This window comes from Trichechus manatus, unplaced genomic scaffold (genome assembly GCF_000243295.1).
Source record: "Trichechus manatus latirostris isolate Lorelei unplaced genomic scaffold, TriManLat1.0 scaffold00083, whole genome shotgun sequence".
NCBI classification, from domain to species: Eukaryota; Metazoa; Chordata; class Mammalia; order Sirenia; family Trichechidae; genus Trichechus; species Trichechus manatus.
Window position 1 is genome coordinate 6,687,845 of NW_004444019.1, and position 5,840 is coordinate 6,693,684.

At 41.7% G+C, this 5,840-nt stretch overlaps 1 pseudogene; it reads right to left on the reverse strand.

The window, feature by feature from the left end:
- Nucleotides 1–311: 311 nt before the first annotated feature.
- Nucleotides 312–2,060, reverse strand: LOC101356732 (TAF5-like RNA polymerase II p300/CBP-associated factor-associated factor 65 kDa subunit 5L pseudogene; annotated as a pseudogene).
- Nucleotides 2,061–5,840: the final 3,780 nt, after the last annotated feature.

Here is a 5,840-nt window from a genome sequence, read left to right on the forward strand (position 1 = left end):
AGACAGGAAACATGCGGCAGAGACACCAAGATACTTGCACAAGGTCACAGTGAGGTCTTTGTATCTAAGAAGCATCTTAGTTCTTGCTGTCGTGTGCATTTATCATCGCCTTTCTCCCCCCACCTTAGTCCTTCGATATTTGGGGGGGCAAGATGAAGGTGTGGATACTAAGGATGTACACCAATGGGAGAAAAGAAAGAGTAGAGAAGTGTTTTCACAGTCAGTCAGTGATTTAATCTCAGTTTGTAGTAAGATTTGCAATCCTGAGGCCTTTCACCACTGCCCCAATCCATTAACACAAAAATTCAAAATTAATGTTCCTGATTTTCTTGTGTAGTCCCCCTCACTAAAAGAAGGTTACAGGCCATAAACTGTAAATTCAGCACATTACTCATCTGCCCGGTGTATACGCCCATGAATTCACTGGAGGAGCCATCAGGAGCACTGCAGTAAGTGTTCCTGATGTCCCAGTGCACAGGGAGTTGTCCATGGAGCCCCAGGCAATCAGGCTGCTGTCTAGGCTGAACGTAAGGCTAGTGATGTTGTCTGTGTGGCCTCTCAAATCTTTGTAAAGGGTTCCAGACGCCAACTCCCACAGTTTCAAACTCTGATCCTCACCAGCGGATGCCAAGTACTTATCGTTGGGAGAAAATGAAAGAGAAAGCACAGGCCCTCGGCGGACCATGAAGAGCCTCACGGAGTTCCCCTGCTGAGCACCCCACAGCCGGACAATCTTATCGGTTAAGCCGGTGGCTAAGTAGTTAGAATTAGGGTGGAATCTGACACAGTCCACATCTGCCAGGTGCCCTGCATATATTCTCAGTGGGTGAGTCTGGTCAAACAACCACAGCCTTGCAGTGCGGTCGTAGGAGCCACTGGCGAAGTACAGACTATAGGGGCTAATGTCCAGGTCCCACACAGGGTAGGTATGTCCTTGGTACAACACAGTGTTGGTGAAACTTCCAAGGTCCCAGTATCTAATGGACATGTCTTCAGAACAAGAGAACAACCCTGAATTGACAGGAACCTTGTTCTGTACACAGGCCCACAATGTCCTCTCAGTATCTTCACTTCTGTGCCTGCACTATCATCCTCATCATCCTCTTCCTCGAGAATATATCACAAGCCAAGTGGATGCGGGACACGTCTACTGGGTGGGGTTCTGACTTTAACTTCTTGGATCAGAAACTCCAAAGTTTTACACAGGAGTTGTCAAACCCAGCAGCAAGCAGCTTGCTATCTGAGGAAATTTCTGCAGTGTTCAGCAGCTGCTCTGTGTTATAGAAGACATAGAAACAGATGGCGGTAAGTGAAGGAGGCCCATCCTTGACTTGCTTAATGCTCTCCTGCAAGACCTCCAGGGCAGCCTCCTTCTGCAGAATAGGGGTGGGCATGTCACTGGGCTCTAAGCTGCTGCTCTCACTACGTGAGGAGCTACCACTGGCGTAGAGATGGTAGTCTGTTCTCTTGGCAGGCTGCACATCAAGATGAATATGTAAGGAGAGGACTTTGCACAGGGCAGTATTGTCACTTTAGAGGTAGCAGATAAGGTAGTTGCAGCTGTCTTCTTGGAGACGGACCACATACTTGTTATCTAGGAATGCTCGAAGTTTGAACTTAGGATGTCCTGGATGGTTTGAGTGGTCTGTAGCTGCTCAGTGACATCCTTCTGGCTAGCGTTCTGTAAAAACATTCCATGGAAGCGGCCGTAAAAAACTTTCCACTGTTCTCTTCGGACTGTTCTGGACCAGGTTGAGATGGAGGTAGACAAAGAGAGGATAAAGGAGAGGCATCACTTCGTGGCTGTGCTGGGAATCAGAATCAGTGAGAGAATTCTGTAGTCGTCCAAACTGTGTATTGCTGGGGCTCTGCCTGGCAAGGTGCTGCAGACACTATGTTGGCACGACCAGATTCTGATTGGACTGTGAGATTAGCTGCCATTTCTTCAGCAGTCTGTGACAGTTGCAATCCTTGTTTCAGGGGACCTGCTGAATCCACGTACTGCGTTTGAGGTAGCAGGACACTGTCATCTGAATCTGCTCTGTGCGCACTCCTTTCATGACTGAACATCCCAGGCGGCTCCGGCTCCTCCCGCCACAGCCGCCGCTTCCGGGATCGGGTTGCTTCCGCCTCCGTTGTCTCTGTGACGGGTCCTCTCTCCGACCGCCGGCTCAGCCGGGTTCCCGCGCCCCGCTCCGCGCCGCCAGCGAGGCGGTTCCGGGCGCAGCTCCTCGACTGACTGACACGGAGCCGGACGGTGGGGCTAAGCCGCTCCGCCCTCAAGGCTCAAGCGTCTCCGCCAATGGGCGAGGCGCCTCCAAGACTTCTAACTTCTTGCTATTCTTATTATCACTGTTTAGAAAGCAGAGATACGAGGAGGAAACTACAGATTCTTAACTTTTTTCCTGTTGATACACAGAGATATAGAAACTTTTCCATTGGATCATTCCCTTTTAGGGAAACTATCTAAAACTACTATATACCTGTTGCCTTCCAGTCAATTCCGACTTATAGCAACCCTATAGGACAGAATAGAACTGCCCCATAGGGCTTCCAAGGAGTGGCCGGTGAATTCGAGCTACTGATCTTTTGGTTAGCAGCCAAGTTTTTAACCATTAGCCACCAGGACTACATAGCAGTCACAAATAGAAAATTTCAGCTTAATACATGGTGATCTCATGATTACATATTCTTAGAATCATTTAACACAAATCAATTTGTCATATTTGCTGGAAGTGTCTCCAGTGATCTAGACTCAATGACTTTCTTCCAAAGAACAGAGTGTGGAAAGGGAAGAGCAGTGATTATACACTGGAGAAACCCGAAAACACCGCCTTAACCAGTTGATCAAGGTATATACCCTTTGAGGTCCCTGGGTGGTGCGAAAGGTTTACTCTCATCTACTAACCTGAAGATTGGTGGTTAGAACCCACCCAGCAGCACCACAGAAGTAAAGCCTAGCAATCCACTTCTGTGAATATTACAGCCAAGAAAAACCTATGGAGCAGTTCTACTCTGTAACACATGGGGTCACCATGAGTTGGAATTGATTCAGCAACAAAATGTTTGGTTTGGGTTTATGTATCCCCCTAATAAGATTTTGTGAGACAACACTTCATTCACTTCTGTGTCATTCTTCCCAAAGATCCATAATCTCAGTCTAATCATAAGAAAACGTCAGACATACTCACACTGAGGTACATTATTGATCAGTACTCTTGAGGTAAAAATTACCTGATCAGTACTCTTTGCAAGGGTCAAGGTCATGAGAAACAAGGGAAAACTGAGAAACTGTCAAGACTGGAAAAAAATAAGGAGACATGATGACTAAATGCAGCATGGCATCCTAGATTGGATCCTGGAACAGAAAAAGGACATTAGTGGAAATACCTGTGAAAACTGAAAAAAAAAAAAGTCTCTAGTTTACAGTAATTTTGTATGCGTGCTAATTTCTTAGTTTTGATAAATATGTGATAGATATACAGGATGATAACATTAGGGGAAGTTGGGTGGAAAAGATACAGGAATTCTCTGCACTATCTTTGCTGTCTTTCCTAAATCTAAAATTATTTCCAAATAGAAAGTTTTTAAAAATAGCAAAATAATTTTAAAATTATCTTTCACTCCCTATTTATGCCAGAAGATGAAGGATTAAGTGTTGTACCTGTGTGTATAGCCTCTTGCAATCCAATTTCCATTTTCCAAAATAAGTAATTACTTCCTTCTGGACATTAAGTCTATATAATTAATCCACATACGAGCGCTTCAACGAATTGCGGTTATTATTGGCAGAACACTTTCTTCACACAGTCTCTATTTAGAAGATGTTCCAAATGACCATTCACAAAAAACAGAGTTTTATATCTGGAAGAGGCCATGGAGATGAACTGTTTGCTTATAGTAAAGTGGACAAATTTTTATTTTATATCACATAAACACTAACAGTGATATCAAGAGTTACGACATTATGTATCATTATATCCCTAACAAAATAAAATCAGAGCAGAAACAACAATCTAGATACATTTTTATGAAATTATTAAATAATAGCTCAAGGTATGACTTTGCTGTAAAACAGGATCTGCCAAAGACTTTCTGCCTTTGCTTAGGGTTGATCTGAAGATTAAATAATGTGCAAGATATCTTGAAGACTGCTTGACATATATTATTTGTACAATATATAATTCAGCTTATTCCTACCCATTCTTTGAATATTTATGCTATTATCACTCCCATTTATTTCACTTTTCTTTGAAGGAATATTCAGGAAAGATATATTTCAAATACTAATGGAAACTAGTTAATTACATGGCTCTTAATGATGTTGCTCTTATCAATTAATAATGCAGCATGCATTTTACACGTTATAGCAACAATTCAAGGGTAAACATAGTGATGACAGTTACAAACGAACATCTCTATGAACCATGGTGCATATTTAGAAAATGGTAAAATTTTCATTCCAAGCAAAGAGAATTACTTGCATAACCATTGTTATTGTTAATCAAAGTTATATACTTATTTGTTCACTGATCTGAAAATAAGCTCACACTCTGAATCCAATAAAGCAATAGTACCAATTATACTCTATGTTGAAAAGTATCTCTTTTGGTGATAAGAAGATGTAAATTGTGTGAAAGAACATAAGAAAAATAAGTTGTGTGATAGATATATTTACAATAACGACCAAAAAAAAGTGGGGGGAGGGGGCTAGCTGCTGGGGCTGCTTAGTACAACCAAAAACCTCATGGGACTTGGTTCCTTGGTTTGGAGGTTTAGGGTCTTGGTTTCATGGGACATCTCAGTTAACTGACCTAATAACTTGTTTAGCGCTTCTGTTCTACCTCCTTGTTCACTGGGGTCTCAAAAACTTGCAAGCAGCTATCCAAGGCACAATAATTGATCTCTATTCACCTAGAGCAACAGAAGAAGAAGGAGAGTCAGAAATAGGATGAGGATATGGAATGTATGGCTAATTGCCTCCTTGAACAACTGCCTCCTTTGCCTTGAGACCAGAAGAACTGGATGGTGCCTGGCTACCATTACTGAGCATTTTGATCAAAGATTCCATTGAAGAATCCTGATCCAAAGGGAGGAAAGGCAGAACAGAATTCAAATTCTCATGGACTCCAGACTTCCTGAAGCCATGGAGGTTGGATGAACCCCTTAAACTATTGCCCTGAGATAATTTTTATACCTTAAACCAAAATATCCCCTAAAGTCTTCTTAAAACCAAATAATGGTTTAGCTTAACTAGTAAAAATATCTGCCTTGAGCATTATACTCTTTTAAAAACTATCTAAATGGAATCAAAGTGACAACAGCAACTCCAAAGATTAAATAGGACCCTTAGGGAGCAGTGAGTTTATGTTAATGGGGGAGGAACAACTCAGAAAAGAAGGGTGAAAATGGTTGCACAACCAGAAGAATGTAATCAATGTCACTGAACTGTACCTACAGGAATGGTTGAATTGGTGCATGTTTTGCTATGTATAGTCTCAACAACAATAAACATTAAAAAAAGAAAGCAATAAGCCTTTTTCTTAACTTTATCTGTATATACCTGCACATGTGCAGATTTCATTATATATGAATAAGGCATTGGTTTTTTAATCCCATTTTATTCTTTAAAATTGTACATGCTGATGGTTTTTCTATTGGAGAGAAAATATCACTGTGATGATAAGTCCAGGTCTTCATAGGAGAACCATACATTGCAAATTATCTCATACATACATACTAAGGTCATGCACTGGATCACTTTTTTTTTTTTTAATAAGCAAAGACTGTCACCAACTACCTTAGGCGAAATAGAAACGTATTGCAAGTTTATGATGAGT